Here is a 21,937-nt window from a genome sequence, read left to right as displayed (position 1 = left end):
ACCCGCGCACGAACAGGCAAGTAGAAAGAACTAATGGCTTAATCCTCCAAGTGCTCAAACCGCGCATTTTTGACATGCTCAAAAAGTTTGCGGGTCGTTGGGTGGAAGAATTGCCGGCAGTGCTCTAGAGCTTGCGAACCACACCAAACCGATCCACAGGACTGATGCATTTCTTCCTTACATACGGCTCCGAAGCCGTACTGCCCTCCGACCTGGACTACGGTGCGCCGAGAGTCAAAGCCTTTGACCCAGCAACGGCAGCCGAAGCCCAGAGGAACGCGATGGAAGTCTTGAAAGAAGCAAGGTTAGCCACACTCCTCCGATCAGCTCTTTATCAATAAACTCTACGCAGGTACCACGAGAGGCGCATACGGGAGAGGACGCTGCAGGTCGGAGATCTGCTGCTACGACGGGTCATGACGACGAAGGACAAGCACAAGCTCTCGCCACCATGGGAAGGACCCTACAGCATCGCAGAGGTGATACGTCTAGGCACCTACAAACTAAAGGACTCCAACGGTAACATTCTGACCAACTCTTGGAATATAGAACAGTTACATCGCTTCTTTCCGTAAGCAGCACTAGTGGCTTAGTCCGAGTGCCCCGACCCGGCCACTTCCGGCTCGGAGCACTCGGGGGCCCGACACCTGTCGATTTTTTCTCCCCGCACAACACAGTGCACCCACTCGGCGCCCCGACCTAGCCAATCACTGCCCAGAATCACTCGGGGTCCAGGCAAATGCTTTTTCATACATTCTCACAGCACAAACAAACCCTCTGGTGTCCAGCACCCCGACCCATACTTTTTGGCTCGGAGCGCTCGGGGGCCATACCATGGTCTTCGACCATCTTACTTTTTGTTGCTTCTCGCCTCTACAGCCCCGTGCCCTGAACACTTTCAGGCCAAGGCGCACGGGGGCCTCACTAAGACAAACCGTGCAGCGCGCACGCTTTCTTTATCTTTCTCTCACAAACTCTCGCTACGAATTCGAAAAGAAAAAGCAACTGTGTCTTCAAAAAACTCGGGCGAGACGGAAAACGGAGCAAACATAAAACACGAGCACAAATCTTAAAAATAGATAAGGCACACAGTGGACGCCCCAGATGTTCACCGAAGCCGCACAAACGGCTCAGGTACAGCATTTACACACTTTTTCTTAATTTAACATAATAAAAAGAAGAAGCGGCCGCCGACCGGCCCCGCGCTCCATCACCGTCCAGCCAAGACCCTACGGCCCGTCCAGCTCCGGGTCGGCGCCACGCTGTAGGAGGTCGTCGACGTCCATCTCCGCCGCGGTGACCCGTCCGAACCCGGCGAAGTCCCGCATGCGAAGACGGATGGCAGCCAGTGCAGCGGCGGTGCCACAGCGGATCCCTAGCCTCACCGACGAGCGGATGGCATTGGGGAGAGCGTGGAGCTCGTCCACCCCTATGGGCGCATACGGCTCCACCACACGGAAGACGGCAAGCGCACCCTCCTCCAAGGCCTCGCGCTAGTCCTCCACCGCCAAGACGGCGCTGCAAATCCGTCACCTCATGGCGGGCGGCCTTCAACTCCTCCTCCAGCACTACAGGTAAAAGGTATAAAATGCAGGAAAAAACCAGGGACAAGGGACGCGATCAAAAACGAAACTTACCAAAGGCGTGAGCCTACGCGTCCGCCGCGGCGTCCCACGCCGCACGAACCTCCCCCTCGGTGGCACCCCGAGCCACTTCGACCGCCTGCAGGCTGTCCCGCAGGTGCTGGATCTCGACCGTAGCAGCCGAGAAGCGGCCGTGTGCCAGGTCGCACTCCCACTGCAGAGCCACAATGTCCGGCTTGACTCCCCCAGAGTCAGACCCGGAGGAGGCGGCGGACACTGTGGGCGAACCCGGCGCAGGCGAGCCTGGCGCAGGCAGGACCGGCGCCCCAGCAACCGCGATCGACGGAGCCGCAATGATCGGCGGCAGTGGTGCAACGAAAGACGACGTCAAACCTCCGGCAGCAACACCAGACGCCCCTGCGGCATCCCGCGCCGGGGGCCTGCGGGACGAAGAAGACTCGGAAGCGCCAGGGCCACACGATGGCCCGACACCACCTTGCCCGATGATCCACGCTCTGGGACCCGACGACGCTATCCTGCGACCACACAGGTACCATCATGAACACTACCAAACACAATACAGGAACAGAAGAATGAGGACAATGCCGAAAAGTACCTTCCCCGGAAGAACTCGCGGTGCGCCCGCGGTAGACCGCGCAGCTCGGCGCTAGACTCCTCGTCGCGAGGTCGTTTATTGCCAGCCATCAAATCGGATCAGCGACGACGAATGAAGCAGTTAGAGTTCCCCCTTCTTCTTCCCTGTGCCTTTGCTTTCCCCTCTACTTTGCGTCTTTTCTCCGAGAAAATGACAGGAAGCAGTGTCGATGGAGATGAGGCGACGGAAGGCAGAGGATTAAATAGGTGAACATCGTCATCACTCCGCAGCGGTTCCCAAGTGACGCGACGCTTCGAGACACGAGCCGCCACGAACGGACCTCTCCGGTGCAACCGGCGTGACGCATCGACTCAACGGGTGCGTACTCCACAATTTCAATTAAATCATCGTCGTCTATACTGTTTTCGATTGCAGGGAAAACAGCGAACCGTTTTGATGCCTCAAAAGAATCGCAACCGCACGATTCGATTTCAAGGTTCGAAAGCCAGTCCGCCAAGGGCTCCGCACTGCCTTGACCATAAGAGCCAGGGAGGAAAAACCAAGATGAGCACCAAGCGGCCCACGCCCGACCTATCCCGGCAGCACTCGGGTCGTTTCAACTTTTCCTGTCTGATCCGGCCTCTAGCATTCCACGTAATCCCCTCCAGGGGGGAGGCCAACTGGGCCCCCCGAGCTGGCTGACGGCTCGGGCATCTGTATGGATGCGGGCTGTAGAGCAGTGGAGTGCTCCCATCTGGGGCTCCGTCGACTCGGTCGTCCGCGGCAGGGTCGGACTTCACTTGGATTGTCCTTAATTGGGCCTACCCGCTATTGAGCTCACCGAACTCGCCGTTCCAGGCCATCTAGGTCAAGCGGCAGGGTTCACCTCCTCCGATTTCTATCAAATCGCAGTGGAGTCATTCATCATTGAGGCACGTAAACGCAGAAAACAACACAAGGAAATGAACAAACAAGAATGCCTCAGGGCCAACTTTGTTCCATTAACTTTCCTTTACAATAATCGGCTCCAAGCCGCTACAACAAACAAAAACTAGCTGTCCTCAACTCATGGACGCAGCAGATACAATGGATCAAATCCATTTACTCCCGCCAAGGGAGCAACAAAAGGGGGCTAAGGCAGCGGTTGATGCCTGGCAAGCTGGAGGACATGGCCGAAGAACGTCGCAAGACTTAATCTAGCGCCTCGCAAGCCTTCTTCCAGCATCAGCCGCGCCGAGAAACCCCTGGCGGAGAAGGAGGCAGACGATGCCGATGAGGGGAAGTCTTCAGAGCTGATGTTAGCCCAAGACTCCCCGCCAGCACCCGCTCCTGGGTATCCTCCTCATGCGCCGAAAGCCGTGCCCTGATCGCCTTTCTGCTGGCCACGGCAGCTTCCAAGCGCACCACTCTAAACCGCCCGCCTCCGGGCAGAGGCCCGGAGACCCGTAATGGTGGCAGTACCACCTTGCCAGGCGAGGCAGAAACTCTTCACCTTCCCCCACTGCCGCGATGCACAGCATTGAACTATGCAGCCTTCCAACCATGAGTTGGAAGATGAGGCAGCGGATTTGCGACTCCGCGTCAATGATGCGTGAACTGCCCACCCAAGATCTCGGGGGAGCGGCAACTGCAAGAAGGACGCAGAGCAGAAGAGTGACCCCCATGGCAAGGTAGTGTGGCACCACCACCAAGACTCCGGGCCGGCGCCGAGAGGAATCCAAGGAGGCCACAAGAGGCCGGGAGCCCCCCCCCCTCGCCTACTGGTGAGGGAGCGGGCAGACCAGTGGCCTGGCCTGCCAACTCCAGTAGTAGGCCCTCGGACTTCTCAGTGCCATACAGTGGTCGCCGGCATGGACTCAGCGAGTCCATGCCTGAGGAGGATCCCCCGCCGTTCGCAAGCTTTCTTCTAGCACCGGAAAAACAAGCCACGTCCACTCTCATCTGGAGGCCGGGTGTGGGGTGTGAGGAAGGGAACTGGCGAATGGAACTCCATGATCCGTCTATTTGTGTGGAACCATGTATCCGCGAACCCCCTATTTATAGGCCAATAAAGGCCCCGATGGCCCCAGCGGTCAGCGGGCCGGCCAGAACGGGGCACGCCAAGAGCCCTCACCTATCCAAAACACCACATTAATGCCGACGAAATGGCACCAATGCGCCCAGCAACTACTGCGCCACTCGGGGTACGATCACTGCACAACCCACCGATGGGAGGCAGTCCCGAGTGGGGAAAAACGAGGCGTCCGCGGTACAGCAATAAGACGTGATGACCGGCCTCGTGATTCCACAACTCATCAGCCGGCCATCAAGACGGGCCTGACCTCGTCACGCCTCCTCTGGCGCACGCCGAAAGCTGAGGGCACGGGCAGTCGGATGGGACGCGCCGGTCAGGGGCCATCAAAGCCGAGACCAGCGGCTCCACGATTATTCTTCAAAAATCGTAGAACCGCTCGGGGGCCTCTGACGGGGGAATAAACTACGGGTCCCTAACAGGCCCTGCTTATATAAAACCAGGCCCAGTAGACTTATTGGGCCAAGGACGGGACGGTCCGTCAAGCCACGCAGGGAGATGCCTTCGCTGCTAAGCGAACGGGTCCAGAAGCACGACCTCCAGGACACGTGGCGGCTCCCCGACCTAGCACTCCGGGCCAAGGATGGGCTGGAGACCAAAGATGTGTGCTCCAAGAGCGCCGCGCCCCCTGACAGGAGTGCCGGCCAAGACAGCCTCCGTGCAGGGCTCAAGGCGCCGTTCCTCCTTATCTTATGCCAAGGGCCAAGCCAACAGGCTCCTCTGACAAGGGTACAGCGCCGCTCGAGCAGGCCCCTCGACACAACGGGAGGGAGCCTCCACAGACGCTGCCTCCCCTCGCCGTAATGATGGCTGCCTCTGCGCACCACTCCATTACACCAGCGACCATGACCGGACGCCCCCGGTCAGGCCTCGGTAAGACTCCCCTCACCAGGTGCGCCGTTTGGTGGCAGAGCTACGTAAGATTGCCCCGTAGGTAAGGAACCCAGGCTCCGGCGAACAAGACCAATGGAGACCCCAGACCGACTGACCAAGAGGTCGCGCCGCTCCGACTGAGCCAGGATGGGACAAGCGCCAGGGGGACACACCGCTCAAGGAGATCGCCAGGATCATTCCTTGCACCAGAAGATTGCCAAGATCAACCTCATCCACTCCCAACTGACTGAGTGGGTCCCGACGACTGACATGATAGATTTTGTGCCCCGACAGCACAAATACACAGCGCTAGATGAACTGTAAAAGGGGGTCCCACCTTGAGCTATAAAAAGGAAGGCCCCCCATGTAGGAAAGGGTTGGACTCTGACGGGTTCGACACTACGAGACCAGCTTGTAAGCTCCCCTCTGAACTTTGAGCACCCAGGCTCGAGAGCAATAGAGCAAGAACACCACCCCATATACTGGACGTAGGGCATTTCAGGCCCGAACTAGTCTAAATTCTCAAGTCTTTGCGTGCTAGACCATATCCGATCAAGCGCACAATATTCAAGCAATCGAGTAGTTTAGTAGTTGCCTATTTCCCGCAGCGACAGTACTTGAGGAGCATACGCCAACCTCAACTCTTCTGTACGCCTATGTTCCTACATGTGCATGCGGCCAAGTTCCCTGCGCTATGGGCTACGGCTATCAAAGATCAGGTGCTTACACGTAATAGGCAAACTGCTCGGGGAAATTGGCCGCAAGACATGAAAAAAAGTTTTATATGCAATATTTAATGCTGGGGTTTTACTACCGTCCTTTTACAAGCATTTTCTGCAATGCTGGGCTTTGCTCCCAACCTGATATCATGTATATCATTTTACAACATATTTTTATGTTTACTTCACAGGAGATTGGATTTGGAGCATGCTGCTGGCACATCCTGCTCTCAAGTTCGGGGGCTAAACACCAACAACTACTCGATGTGGCTTCCATGGCTTGCCTGGCTCGCAAGCGCGGGGGCTAGACGCCGCAAAACTACTCGATGTTGACCCATGTGAAGATCGGTGGCGAGAAAAATTCTACATTACATGCCACGATTTTTGGATCCTTTATGTCAAATCTTGGAATTTGGATTCAAGGCTCGGGGGCTGCGGTACACATGTCATCAACGCTTATTTTTTAAATTTTCGAAAGACTGATTTGACCCTCAGCCTAATTCTGCGATTCAACGTAAGGCTCGGGGCTACTCCATATGGAGCGCGAGTTCATCGCGCACCATATAAAAGAAGACTTTCGGGGCTTGAGCACCTCACAGCCTTGATGCAGCCGGAAGTACTCGGAAGATCACTTGAAGCACTCGACGGAGCACTCGAAGTACTCGAAGACGATTTCAGAAGTACTCGACGCCTGCAGTACTCGGCTACGAAGGGCTCGAGGGCTTGTCAGGCCGGGGCCCACGGGACTATGCACACCGCATAGATGTGAGGAAGATTCCGGATACACACAAGGAAGGAAGAAATTGTAACCCTCCTAGGACTCTACTTTGTAATTCTCCTAGGACTCCTACCTTTTAAACCGACTAGAATTCCACCTCCTGGACTATATAAAGGAGGGCGGGGTACCTAGATCGGTATGAACCAGGGCAGGGCGCAATATACCAAACCACCACACAGGATGTAGGGTATTTCGCTATTCCAGCGGCCCGAACCTGTCTAAATTGTGTCTTGTGTCATTGCGTTTACCATCAAGTTCCAGATTCGGCGATCTGCTTCCAACCATCTCCTACCTTAGGGCATCCCAAGGTAGACGAGCAGTAAAAATACCGACAGCTCGTGGTGCTTGCTTTAATCCATACAAAGCTTTGTCAAGTTTGCATACATAATTCGGACATGACTTATCCTCATACCCTGGAGGTTGTCTCATGTAAACTTCCTCCTCTAGAATGCCATGGAGAAATGCATTTTGCACATCAAGCTGCCGAAGAGTCCAACCCCTGGAAACATCTATAGAGAGAACAATTCTAATGGTTGCTGCTTTTACAACCAGACTGAAAGTATCCTCATAATCTATGCCATATCTTTGTTTAAATCCCTTTGCAACCAAGCGAGCTTTATATCTATCCAGAATGCCATCTTGTTTCCGTTTTATCTTATAAACCCATTTACAATCAATCACATTTCTACCTTTTTGAGGAGGAACAAGGTGCCATGTATTATTTCTTTGCAAGGCTAGATATTCAGCATCCATAGCACCTTTCCAATTTGCATCTCCTAGCGCTTGCTCTAGAGTTTGTGGCTCACCAGTATACGTAAGAAAACCATATTTAATTGTACCATCAGTGTAATGTTTTTCCTTACGGATGCCATGCTGCAGACGTGTTCATGGGTGTTCTGTTGGCACTGGCGCAGGCGTGTGCTGTGGGAGAGCTGGCGATGAGGATTCTATCCCCCCTTGTGTCCGAGCAGACCGGTCGATATGCGGGTCCGAGGACGCGATCAGATCTGCCGGGGGAGGCGTGGCAGCTGGTGCGATCAAATCCGTCTAACGGTCGATGATGGAAGATAGAGCAGAGACCAACACTGGAGCCTGCGTTGTGGCTCCCGGTGCAGATTCTTCTACACTTGGTGCAACGAGATCAACATCGCGGTCAGCGCCGGTGGCCGCTTCTCTCATCCCGCTGTTGTTGGATGTAGAGTCCCCCTGAAAATTAGCTGTTCCTTCACAAGGATTAGTGGAATCAAATGGAGAGTTAGACACATGACCATTCTGTGAACTAGCCCCATAGTCGAAAGTATTTGGATTCAAAATAGAGGATGGCAACATATTAATTTCTGTTTGAAATCGTCTCCCTGCATTTTCATGCATTTTTGCAAACGGAAAGAGAGCTTCATCAAAAATAACATCGTGAGAAATATAGACACGACCAGATGAGGGATCAAGGCGTTTGAACCCTTTGTGAGAAGGACTGTAACCCAAGAAGGTGCATTGAGTGGAACGAAAGTGAAGTTTGTGGGCAAGATATGGTCTCAAATTAGGCCAACATGCACAACCAAACACATGTAGGAATCTATAATCTGGTTTTTGATGGTAGAGCTATTCGAGAGGTGTTTTATACTGGATGACTCGACTAGGAGTTCTGTTTATGAGATATACAGCAGATATGAAAGCATCAGCCCAAAATTTGAGCGGCATGGAAGCATGAGCAAGGAGGGCGAGTCCAATCTCAACTATGTGGTGATGTTTCCATTCTGCTGAGCCATTTTGTTGATGAGCATATGGACAGGACACATGATGCATGATGTCAATCTTTCCAAAGAAAGTATTTAGCTTTTGGTATTCACCTCCCCAATCAGTCTGCATGGTGATAATTTTGAGATTGAAAAGACGATCAACAAGAGATTGAAATTCATGAAATTTTTGGAACACCTCTGATTTAAACTTTAAGATGTAAATCCAAGTAAACTTGCTATAATCATCAATGAAGCTAACATAATATTTATTGCCTCCAATAGAGGTGGGTGCAGGACCCCAAACATCGGAGAAAACAAGTTCCAACGGATGAGACGACACACTTTCAGATCTAGAATAAGGTAGCTGATGGCTCTTGGCCCTTTGACATGCATCACAAATTGTCTGTTTATTGGATTTATCTAAAAAGGGAAGATTAAAACTACTGATAACTTTCTCCACTATTGGAGATGAAGGATGCCCTAACCGACTGTTCCACTGCTCGAGAGATGGTTTGACAACTCCATATGCCTGCTTTTGTATAGAAGCAGATGGCAACGGGTAGAGTCCTTTGCGACAGGGTCCTCTAAGAAGAGTTTTCTTCGTGGCCTGATCCTTAATCAAAAAGAAATTGGGGTGAAATTCTAGAAAAGCAGAATTATCAGTGGCTAGGCGATGAACAGATACAAGATTTTTGCTAGCCTTAGGAACATAGAGAACTTTTTTTAGATGGAGATTTCTGCTAGGGGTTCATACAACTGAATGACCAATGTGACTAATCTCCATACCTGAACCACTTGCCGTGTGAACTTGATCTTGGCCCTTGTACCTGTCACGCACAGATAACTTCTAGAGATCACCTGTGATATTATCAGTAGCACCAGAGTCGACATACCAGTTGCTGTCCACTCCATAGGACATGGCTGTTCCCGCATATATTTCATCAGGAACAAAATCCTCTTCAAACCTGTGCCAACAATCGATGACCGTATGGCCCTTTTTGTAACACAATCGGCACTTGGGCCTTTCGTCTGTGTTACCACCGCTGTTGCTGTTCTGGCGAGGAGCGCCATTGACGCAACCACCTCCGCGACCACAGTGACCTCCACGCCTTCGGTTTGCCATGTTGGCCGAGGCGTGTGAGTCAGAGGCGCCATGGATGAGCTCCATGCGCTGCTCAAAACTGAGCAGTTGCGCAAACACCTTGCCGACGGACACCGAGTCTGCTCTTGCCACAAGAGCCGTCACGGTGGGGTTGTACTCATCTTCAAGGCCGGTGAGGATGTAGGAGACCAGCTTGTCATTGTCGATCGGCTTGCCGGAGTTGGCCATCTCGTCTCCCTGTGCGCGCATTTTGCCGACATATTCGGCAATGGAAAGATTGCCCTTCTTTGTTGTGGCGAGGGCGATCCGAGTGTTGATGGAGCGTGCCTTCGAGATCGAAGAGAACATTGCCTCGATGATGCCCCTAGTCTCGGCAGCAGTTTTACATGCTGCTACTTGAGAGAGGACGTCCCTTGTCATTGACGATAGTAGGTATCCAAGTACCTGCTGATCAGTAGCAACCCAATTAGCAAATTCAGGGTTCGGAACGTCAACTACCTTTTCTGCTTGCTTCTCCTAGATTGTCGATGGAGGTGTTTTGGCTGCACCCGTGAGGTAACCTTCTAGGCATGCACCTTTCACCACAGCAAGAACCTGCGCTTTCCACAACACATGATTCCCTTTGGCCAGTTTCTCGGAGACAGCTTGGCCGATGAGTGGATTGACGATGGGAGTAGCAGATGAGCTTGCCATTTCGAAGATAGATGGGATCTAGTTTTGTTTGTGGGCTCCGATACCATGTAAATAATCAGAGGCGCTGGAAGCTTCGGTTAATCGTCGTTGCGCTCTCAGGGTCGACACCTTCGTGTTATATAGGGGAAGGTGACAACAGCCGTCACCATGTCTTACATTGTTGAGATATTCATGGAGAGGTTGTTGCAAGCTAATCTATGGTTACAACAGAACACAACAAACTACAGAGAAGAACTACACGGCAACAACCTTATCCATGACATCTCGATTACAAGATATAAGTTTATCTAACAGAGAGAACTTGACTGCACTAGATGAGGAGGCTGCAATATTCTTATTTTTGTAAGGTGTTGTGCTGAATCTGCTGATACTATCTGCTACTGGTAGTCTCTTTTTCTCTGCAAAATTGGGATTTATTAAAAAACGAAATGTGATTGCGTTATGCTACGTGGAGCGAGGCTGATCTCTCATCAGGGACCAGAGGATAGAATAGACCCTGCATGGCAGGACACTAGGGATCATGTTCTCTCTATGAGACTGTCCGCACTCATCATACTCTAAATTCATCCTTTAAAAAAATATTATGACTTAGTCATCGAGATTCTCTTCTCTATATCCAGTTTTCTCGCACACATCCATCCTCTATATTATACTCTATATCGACTACCAAGAGATGAAACTCACGTGTCCGTCTTTTTATTTTACCCTCTCTCTCTCTCTCTCTCTCTCCGCCCTTCTCCTCCGCCCCGCCGGCACGGCGGCCCTCTCCTCACTCCCCCCTGTTGACGCAAAATCAACACACTGGAATCTGAGAGCACCGTTCGCCAAGTCTCAGAATGCGACCAAGCGTGCCAGTCAATTTGACCTGTAAATTGACAAAGAAACAGCAAACAGTCAAATTTAAGAGTGTATCGGCTAGATTTCCGAATCACTCTTACACGGGGTATCGGCAAGGCTCTGCCGATACAGAAGATGAAAAAAGATCGTGTAAGATAAGCGTGTACTGAAAGCGATCTACTATGGATCGGCAACAAGCTGTCGATGTCGATGAGCAACTAGACAGCTAGATCTAAAAGCCGACACGTGCCAGATAGATAACAGTGTACAAACCCACGAATGTATGGATCTGGACATAGCTAAGCTTGTGATTTCAATCTTATCGGCTCTACAAGATTTATCGCGATAAACAAGGAGCTTACAGCCGATTAAATAGATCACTAAGCCGGGTAATTGGTGAACAATCTAAACGAGAAAACAGCGATGCACCCGAGATCAAAGCTTAGATAAATTCGATAAATTTTGAATAGACCTGAACGAAGCGACAGCGATACACCCGGAAGCTAAAGCTCAGATTTACTCGGTAAACGAAAACTTACCTGCGAATCAAGTCGCTCGAATGTAAGACGTCCTTGATCAGCTTGAAAGAACTCACATAAAGAAAAAAGATGGCGAAGTCGCCGACGAGAAAGTAAATTGCAAGTAGAGTAAAGTTTGTTTGTTGGATGTGTATCAATCTGCTACAATGACCGGGGGTGCATCTTTATACCCCACGCTAACACAATCCTAGCCGATTACGGCAGAGCATGATCTATTCTAAGGAATAAAAATAACTTCTAAAACTAAGATAACTCCTGCCAAACCGAAGCCAAAATATCTAGTCAATCCTCCCCTTTCTCGGTCAACAAGATCTTTGACCGCGATGCACGATCATCCTCCCAAATCAACCAACCCGTACGGCGCAGAACCTTTTCTCCTCCGCAACACTCCTCCTTGACACGTGCCAAAATTTAGTGTCAACACATGCCCCCCAATTTCGGAGTAAAAATGTCCTTTTTACTTTGAAATTAAACCGTGTCATGATTACGCCGCCGAACAGTCTTTTCACTTACTGTAGCTTCGCTCCCCATGCGGGTGGCGAGTGAAAATCTCTTCTTTGCACTCAACCCTCCACCTTCTCGTCCGCACAACGGGAATCTGCCGATTCACCTTCCGTCTTTTTACCCCTGCGCCTCTCGATTAGATCCAAGTAAAGGTCATACCAGGGAATGCAACCGATTCACCTTCCCTGCCTTAGGCTATAAATCACCCAATAGGTACTGTGTCCTTCTTCATCGGCCAAAGCTTTCTTCGCCTTCTTCCTCTTCCAGCCCAAAAAACCCTAGCCTCCTCTCTTTCCTCAAGACAAATGGCCAGCAACAAGCGCATCGGCGAAGGCTCCTCCGATGCTCCTCCATTGCTCCGCCCCCATCTGGGGTAACACATTGTCTCTTTTCTGTTAATGTTGCATTCCTGATCTGCTTCTGAACATCCACTCCCTTCTGCAGGTACGCTGCCATGGAGCTGCCCCCCAACTTCTGGGTCCTGGACGCAGGCACCCAGGAGTACATTCACGACCTCCTCCGCCAACTCACCGAGGCCCGCAACAACCTCGACCGGGCACAGACGGATCAGGTCGTGATCAGTGGCCAACTCACCAGCGCCGACACCAAGGCCGCGAGTAAGTTTTGAAACCATGTCTTTTCTAATAGTCTTCAGATCTTCCACCCTAGTCCCTTCTTCTTTCTTAGGGCTGGAGGCACAAGTCCAGTCTCTACTGGACGCCGCCCGAGTCGCCATTGACTCGGTGAACGCGAGGGGGGACACCGTTGTCGCGCGGCTCCAAAACATCTCGGCCCGCATCACCGAGGTCGCCGAGTACGGGGCCCACGAGGGCACCGCCAGAGCCATCACCGTCGTCTCCACCAAGTCCGGGGCGGACTACCGGCAATGGGCGCTGGTCTTCCCCGAGCCAAGGCCGTGGCGTGATGCCTTCGAGGAGCTTGTCGAAGACCTCTACCACCCTGCTGATGCCATCGCCCGTGATGTCAGTTCAGAGGGGGTCATTAGCAGCCTCTTCGGGGAAGAGTCAGATTAGGTTGTAGCATGTAACAGCCTATTCTGGCTTTTGTAAATATTAATCAATGAACGGCTCCCCTCGTTGCCTCTTGTCTTCTGTCTTCACTGTGTTTCGCATTAACTTCCATCTTGCAATTACTCCTCTTGCGATTTCAGTTGAACAGATAACCAAGTCAAATCCAAACCACATATCTTTGGATTAGATTTTTTGACCTAAGGGCGATACATACCATATCGGCCACAAAAACATGCGAACGTATTAGGATACGATCAAGTCTTTTCTCATTCTCATGCTAAAGGCGATACAATTTCCGCATCGGCTATCTTGAATTCAACCGATCCTTTACTTAATCGGCTATGCATCTACCCAAACGCTTGGGTAATATTTTTTCAGATATTTCCCATTAAGTGCACTGAAAAATTCTTCTCCCTCCAATGTCTCCAGAATGTATGCGTTCCCAGGAACACATCTGCTAACCTTGTATGGCCCTTCCCATGTTGGAGACCATTTGACGAACTTGGGATCTTTAGTTCCTATCGGCAGTACTAACTTCCAAACCAAGACTCCTTGGTCAAAAGATTTGACTTTGACCTTCTTATCATACCATCGGCCCACTCTAGTTTTATTAGCCTCGATGCTGATGAGAGCGTTTAACCGATGTCCAGATAAAACTTCCAACTCATCTTTCATCAATGCAGTATAATCGTCTGCTGTCAACTGATCCTGAAACGTAACTCGCCTGGAACCGAGTCTAGTTTCCCAAGGCAATACAGCTTCATGTCCATAGACCAATTGATACGGAGACATTTTAGTAGCCCCATGACAAGACATCCTGTAGGCCCATAAAGCTTCATTAAGAGTTGTATGCCACCTCTTTGGCTGCTCCTCAATTTTCCTCTTAATTAACTTGGTGATCCCTTTATTAGAAGCTTCAGCTTGACCATTAGCTTGAGCATAATATGGAGAAGAATTTAGCAATTTAATTCCCATACTTGCAGCAAATTCTCCAAACTCCTCTGAAATAAACATACTGCCTTGATTGGTCGTGATCGTCTACGGGGTACCAAACCGATAAACAATATGCTCCTTCACAAACTCGATCATCTCCTTGGATGTTACTGTCTTCAGAGGAATCGCTTCAACCCACTTGGTGAAGTAATACGTCGCTACCAGTATGAACTTGTGATTCTTGCTGGATGGTGGATAAATCTGCCCAATTAAATCAATTCCTCATCCTCTAAATGGCCACGGCTTAATAATAGGATTCATAGCCGATGCTGGTGCTTTTTGCACGTTTCCAAATTTCTGACACCCTTGGCAACCTTTATAATAAGTGAAACAATCCTCCAGTATGGTTGGCCAAAAGTATCTGTTTCTCCTGATCACCCATTTCATTTTATACGCCAATTGATGCGAACCACAGACACCCTCATGTATTTCTCCCATAAGAACCTTAGCCTCTTCTTTATCAAGGCATCTGAGTAAAACTCCATCAATCGTCTGATAATACAGTTCTCCCTCAAGCAACACATATTTAGTTGCCTGAAATCTGATCCTTCGGCTTACTTTCCTGGAGTGATCTTCCAGATATTCTACAATCTCTTTCCTCCAATCATTGGTAGGTATGTCCAAAGTCATCACACCCTCAATCCGCCGATAACCAAAAGCGTGTTGCGCTAGCCGATTGGCATCTTCATTATAAAGTTTGGGCACATGTTCGATGGTCACTTTCTTGAACTCTTTCAACAATCGGCAACATTCCTCATGATAAACTCGTAAGATATCATCTTTGCATTCATATATGTCGATCAATTGATTAACCACCAACATGGAATCTCCAAATATTTCAACTGCATCAGCTCCAATCTCTTGTAACAGTTGAATTCCCTTAAGCAAAGCTTGGTACTCAGCCTGATTATTTGTAGCAGTAGCTTCTATTGGAAAAGACAACTCAAAATTTGCCCCCCGAGGCGACACCAAAATAATGCCAATACCAGATCCAACTCCACATGATGATCCATCAAAGAATAACGTCCATGGAACTAGATCAACAACTCCTATTTCTGACCCACAATGTTGGACAACAAAATCGGCCATGACTTGCCCTTTAACCGCTTTGGCCGATTCATATCTCATATCAAACTCAGACAAGGACAGAATCCACTTCCCAATTCTCCCACTCAGAATCGGCAACGAGAGCATGTATTTAATAACATCATCTTTACTCATCACAACACACTCAGCGGATAGTAGATAATGCCTAAGCTTGGTACAAGAGAAGTATAAGCAAAGACACAATCTTTCAACAGGAGAATACCTGGTTTCAGCATCTAGGAGTCTTTTACTGATGAAATAAATCACGCGTTCCTTTCCTTCAAATTCTTGAATAAGGGCCAATCCGATAGCACGCTCATCAGCCGATAAATATAACTTTAACGGCTTGTGCTTTTGTGGCGGAACCAACACAGGAGGCGATGTTAGATATTGCTTGATCTCATCCAACGCCTTTTGCTGTGCTTTTCCCCACACAAATTCCTGATCGGCCTTCAACTTCAACAAAGAACTGAACGGCTGTATTTTACTGGACAGATTAGTAATGAATCTCCGAATGAAATTAATTTTGCCGATCAATGATTGAAGTTCATCCTTCGTTTCTGGAGCCACTATTTTGTTAATGGCTGCAATAGTCTTCTGACTAATCTCAATCCCTCTTTCATGTACCATAAATCCTAGGAATTGACCAGCCGACACGCCGAACGCACATTTGTTAGGATTCATCTTCAACCCATGTCTTCTAGTGCATTCTAAAGTTTTGCGTAGGTCAGCTAAATGCTCTTGGTACCCTTTGGATTTCACCACAACATCATCAATATAGATCTCAACAATCTTGCCAATGATTTCATGGAAGATATAGTTCATAGCCCTCTGGTATGTCGCCCCTGTGTTCTTCAAACCAAAAGTCATGACAATCCACTCAAACAAACCAACATGCCCTGGACATCTGAATGCAGTTTTATGAATATATTCCTCAGCCATGAATATCTGATTGTATCCAGCAATTCCCATCCATGAAGCTGATCACTTTATGTCCTGCAGCAGCATCCACCAACATATCGGCAACTGGCATTGGGTAACCATCCATTGGCGTAGCTTTGTTGAGATTCTTGAAGTCGATGCAGACACGCAACTTCTCATTCTTCTTGTATACAGGAACTACATTAGATATCCATTCAGCATATCTGCATTGCCTGATGAACTTTGCTTCTATCAATTTTGTAATCTCGGCCTTTATGTCTGGCAAAATCTTAGGATTGCATTGTCTTGACCCTTGCTGATGTGGCCGATATCCAGGTTTAATAGGCAAATGGTGCTCAACAATAGACCGATCCAAACCTGGCATTTCATAATATTCCCAAGCAAAACAATCTTTGTATTCTTTTAACAGCTTCACCAATTCTTGTTTATACTCAGGATCTAACTTAGCACTAATAAATGTCGGCCTTGGTCTATCTCCATCTCCAATGTCTACCTCCTCCAATGCATCGGCCGACATGAACCCATGCCCCAACTTCCCTTCATCTTCTAGAAACTCATCCATTAGGACAGGTTGGGAGAACCGACTGCTTGGATTAGTAGAAGCATGAAGGTTACATTAACAGATGTAGCCGATGACTCTGACTGCTGCACTCCATCAACCTTTGGCTTGACACGCCAAACTTCAGATCTGACTCCCCTCCTAGGAGCCTCCCTCTCCCTTTTCTCTTCTTCTTCCAGGGCTTCTGTTTGACGCAGTCTTTGAACTCGTCTCTTTTGTGATCTGGTCAAACCTCCTGGACACCATCGAGGCCGATCAATATTATCATGAACTGGCACTCTCTCTGGATCTCTGCGGTGTGGGTATTCATCAGGAACCTGAGCTGCAGCAGCCTGTTCAACTCGCTCATTAGCAGGAATTCTTCCTCCTGCAGGATCACGTAGCATAGTCCTGCCCCCCAGCCGATCATGCACTGAAACCCTGCCCCCCAGCCGATCATGTATAGAGATGCGTCTATCATTGCTCCTTTCTCTAATGATCGGCCCTCGAGGCTTATGATCAAAGCGTGGATTTTTGAACGACCGGTCCTCACGATAAAAGTCGTTGCACTCTGGACAATTATCCACTGTCGGCAGAGTCAACCCTTCCTCCCAACAGTACACAAAGAAAGGAGACTTCCAATGCCCTTCACGCCGTCTAACAGATTCTTCTCGGTACTGTCTCCTCTCTTGGTCACGCTGGAACTTGTTCAACAGCATCTGGGACGTGACCTTCTTCTTAGGTGCCGCCGATCCTTCTTCCTGCAGTGGCTCTTTTCCTTTAGCTTTATCGGCTGTGATCTGTGCTTGGGGGTCAACTGCACCAGACTCTTTAGCCGATTGGGATGTGAGCATCTTGGTCTGTAAAGCATTACCTTTCCTTCCAGTATCTACCATGTTTGCTGGAAAAGGATGCCCATCAATCTTCATCGGCTTTTTGGGCGTTTCAAACTTGAGCCTGCCCTGCTCTATAGCCGATTGTATCTGCTGATGGTATACCTTGCACTCATTGGTGTCATGAGATGTTGCATTGTGCCACTTGCAGTACTTGATATTCTTCAATTCTTGATCTGTCGGGATCTTATGATATGGCTTTAGCTTAATCTGACCCTCTGACAGCAACAGATCGAAAATCTTATCAGCCTTGGTAATATCGAACCCATACTTTTCGGGTTCTTTGTTACCGAAAGGACATGAGATCGGCTTCTTATTGTTCTGAACCCATTCAGCGGATCCCACCATCTGATCACCATCTGAATCAGAAGAATCTGGACAGTCAACAAAGTTAACCTTTTTTTGGAAGTTGCTCCTCTTCTGTTCATGTGGCCTTGCTTCCCCTGTCATCCGGTTAGCCATCTGACTGATGCTATAGAACTCCTGGAAAGCGTACTTCTCTTTGATGTGCGGTAGGAGTCCTTAGAAGGCAACCTCTGCTAGATGTTGATCAGACAGAACTAGACTAAAGCACCGGTTGTTGACATCCCTGAACCTCTGAATGAAGGTGGTGACCGATTCATCGTTTCTCTATCTCAGATTAGTCAGATCGGTTAACTTCATCTCCTCTACTCCAGAGTAGAAGAACTGGTGGAACTACTTCTCTAAATTGGCCAAGTATATAATGGAATTAGCTGGCAATGTAGTGAACCATGTAAAGGCCAATCCAGATAAAGACATGGAGAACAGACGCACTTTTAGCGCGTCCTGCTGAGCTGCCTTTCCACACTGCACAATGAATCTGTTGATATGCTCTACTGTGGAGACCTCCCCCTGTCCAAAAAACTTGGTGAAATCTAAAAACTTGTACTTGTGGGGCAATGGCAATTGATCATAAGCAGCTAGATATGGAGTTCTGTACATCAGATTCTGCTGCTTTGGTTTCAAACCAAGCTGATCTCTCATCACCTCAGCAATCTTAGACGTCCAGTCAACCTGTTGTCCACCAGCTGATGTTGCTTGTGGTGCTGGTGGAGTCAACGGCAATGTTGCCGATGCGGGCTGGACATTTGGCAAAGTCATCGGCCTAGCAGCCGATGCAGCTTGTGTGGCTTGCTGAGGAAACTGGTTAGATGGTGATTGATACAATACCATCCCCTTGCTTGGACTGCTCTGGTTGTCCCCTGACCAGGTTGACGATGTGTAAATCCAGGTACATTGGGCACATCTACATGGCGTAGCATCCCAGTCGCAAGATCTTGAAAAACCCATGTGACTCCGTTGGCATGTGGGATTCTGTTCGCCAGAACTTCTGTTGGAGACTTGGGTTGTAACATCATTGCCAGGTACTGTTGCTGAGGTGTCGGCCATGGGGCCGACACGTGGCTTGGACTTGCTGCCGCAGGCACTGATGTCGTGGTAACATCTGGTTGTGACGCTGGTGCAGTGTCTAGAGGTTGAGTCAGCTGTGGAGTCGACGCATTTTCCTGCTGGTTCATCGGCTAAGAAGCCGATGCACTTGGTTGCTTAGATGAAGATGGAATCATGTATTCCGGAGGCATACCAAGTCCAGTAGTAGGATTCCAACCAACTGGGTATCCTGACATGAAGTTCCCCTGTGCACATGTAGCCATCGGCGTAGAATTGGTATACACAGGAGGGAACTGAGGTGACGCTATAGTACTGATTGGCTGTGCATTTATAACACCCTCATCGGCCGGAGCTTGAGGAGGGATCTGTGATGTACCAGGAGCCGATCTAGTAGGAGAGAATACCATCTGACTCCCCTGATAGTAAGCTGGTCCCACAAAGCCAGGTATCCCTCTATCTTGTAGCGTCTTGATCACAGCATTGTGGGCGTGGTTGGCCATGATTGGAGCATGATTCACAAAAGCATGCCCAATCGTCTGATTCATCTGATGAATCATCCTATCCTCCTTCTGTGATTCTTGATGTGTTACAAAAGTGGGAAAAATGAATTTCTTGATTACCTCTCCACTTCTGTTGATGCTGAAGGACAAAAGGCATTGTTGCTCAAAAGCATCTTTGAGGGCTTCAAGTTCCGCCTTGTGTTCTTTCTTCAACTTGTCTTTAGCAATCGGAATCTGATTACCTCCCGAGATCTCCGCCTTCTCTGACATCTTGATGTTCTGGGTCCCACCAGACGTGCCAAAAGATGTGTTGACGTAAAATCGACACACTGGAATCTGAGGGCACCGTTCGCCAAGTCTCAGAATGCGACCAAGCGTGCCAGTCAATTTGACCTGTAAATTGACAAGGAAACAGCAAACAGTCAAATTCAAGAGTGTATCGGCTGGATTTCCGAATCACTCTTACGCGGGGTATCGGCAAGGCGCTACCGATACAGAAGATGACAAAAGATCGTGTAAGATAAGCGTGTACTGAAAACGATCTACTACGGATCGGCAACAAGCTGCCGATGCCGATGAGCAACTAGATGGCTAGATCTAAAAGCCGACACATGCCAGATAACAGTGTACAAACCCATGAATGTATGGATCTGGACAGAGCTAAGCTTGTGATTTCAATCTAATCGGCTCTACAAGATTTATCGCAATAAACAAGGAGCTTACAGCCGATTAAACAGGTCACTAAGCCGGGTAATTGGTGAACTATCTAAACGAGAAAACAGCGATGTGCCCGAGATCAAAGCTTAGATAAATTCGATAACTTTTGAATAGATCTGAATGAAGCGACAGCAATACGCCCGGAAGCTAAAGCTCAGATTTACTCGGTAAACGAAAACTTACCAGCGAATCAAGTCGCTCAAATGTGAGACGTCCTGGATCAGCTTGAAAGAACTCGCAGAAAGAAAAAAGATGGCGAAGTCGCCGATGAGAAAGTAAATTGCAAGTAGAGTAAAGTTTGTTTGTTGGATGTGTATCAATCTGCTACAATGACCGGGGGTGCATATTTATACCCCACGCTAACACAATCCTAGCCGATTACGGCAGAGCATGATCTATTCTAAGGAATAAAAACAACTTCTAAAACTAAAATAACTCCTGCCAAACCGAAGCCAAAATATCTAGCCAATCCTCCCCTTTCTCGGTCAGCAAGATCTTTGACCGCGATGCACGGTCATCCTCCCAAATCAACCAACCCGTACGACGCAGAACCTTTTCTCCTCCGCAACACTCTTCCTTGACACGTGCCAAAATTTGGTGTCAACACCCCTTCCCTGGCTCGCCGCCCCTACTCGGCTCTCTCTCTCTCTCTCTCTCTCTGCGCCCTTCTCCCCTGCTCCGCCCCGCCGGCGCGGTGGCCCTCTCCTCCCTCCCCCTTCCTGGCTCGCCGCCCCTGCTCGGGCCTCCCTCCGTCGTGCCGGCTGGCCTCAAGCGGATCCGCGCGCGGCGGAGCTCGACCGAACAGTGCGGATCCCCACGCAGCGGAGCTCGGCCGGCCTCTACCCACTCGGGCAGCAACGTGTCTCCCTCAGGCGGCCCGCGAGCGCGCGGCGGGGCGGAGGCAGCCGGATCCGCACGGGTCCTCCCTCCTCCCCCCCCCCCCCCCCCCGCACCTCCATCCCTCCCCGGCGGCGCCTCCCTCTCTCCTCCTCCCTGCTCCGACTGGCCGCGCCGCCCCTGTCCCGGTGCCCATCGTCCTCGCCGCACCCGTCCTCGCGCCCTCTGTCCTCTCCGTCCACCCCCTCTGTCCGGGTCCTGCGCCGCCGCACCACCATGGCCATCGACGGCCTCTCTCTCCCCCCGCTCACCGGCCGGTGGTTGCGATGGCGCGCGGTTGTGTGGGCCCCGCGCTCGTAGCGTTCCTGGCTACCTCCCCTTTATTTGGCGTATGGAGGCTCGAACGGGATGATAGCGTTCCCTTCTCCAGTACCCGCTGCGGGGCGCTCGAACGGGATGATAGGGTTCCCTTTTCCAGTACCTGCTGCGGGGTAAAAAAAAACGGTAAATCGATCTTCAGGGCGGTGTACCGTATCCTTTAGAGTATCCAGTGCAAAACGGTAAATCGATCCTCCACGACGGCGTACGATCCTTTAGAGTATCCAGTGCAGACAGCCTGATACTACTGACCGATATCTGCTTTCGAAATTCTAGCTAGAATGGCACCGCAAGGATTCGACCACCAGAGTTCTCCTCCCCTTCCCTAGCTGATCCCTCTCTCGCATAGGAACCACCGCCCGCACACGAGTCTCCGTCAACGAGTAACGAGTACCACCGGCATCGAGAAGGTCGGCGTTTTCATTTTTCAAACCACAGGAACAGGACCCTGTTGTTTAATCGTCTACTAGTGGCGAGCCTCCAGAAGGTTCAAGTCAAACGGACACTGCTGCAGGCGTGGACGCAGGAATTGATTAGGCTGCGCGTCGGAACGGCACCATCGATCGCGTGATCGAGCTGAAG

At 50.0% G+C, this 21,937-nt stretch overlaps 1 non-coding gene across 1 annotated transcript; it reads right to left on the bottom strand.

The window, feature by feature from the left end:
* Nucleotides 1–9,528: 9,528 nt before the first annotated feature.
* On the bottom strand, nucleotides 9,529–9,667 carry LOC120671699. The gene has a single exon (XR_005673797.1). It is a non-coding gene; the product is annotated as a small nucleolar RNA Z247 (small nucleolar RNA).
* Between the last annotated feature and the right edge of the window lie 12,270 nt (nucleotides 9,668–21,937).

This window comes from Panicum virgatum, chromosome 4N (assembly GCF_016808335.1).
Source record: "Panicum virgatum strain AP13 chromosome 4N, P.virgatum_v5, whole genome shotgun sequence".
Classification (NCBI taxonomy): domain Eukaryota; kingdom Viridiplantae; phylum Streptophyta; class Magnoliopsida; order Poales; family Poaceae; genus Panicum; species Panicum virgatum.
Note: the sequence above shows the minus strand (reverse complement) of the source record. Positions and strands in the feature narration are given on the sequence as shown.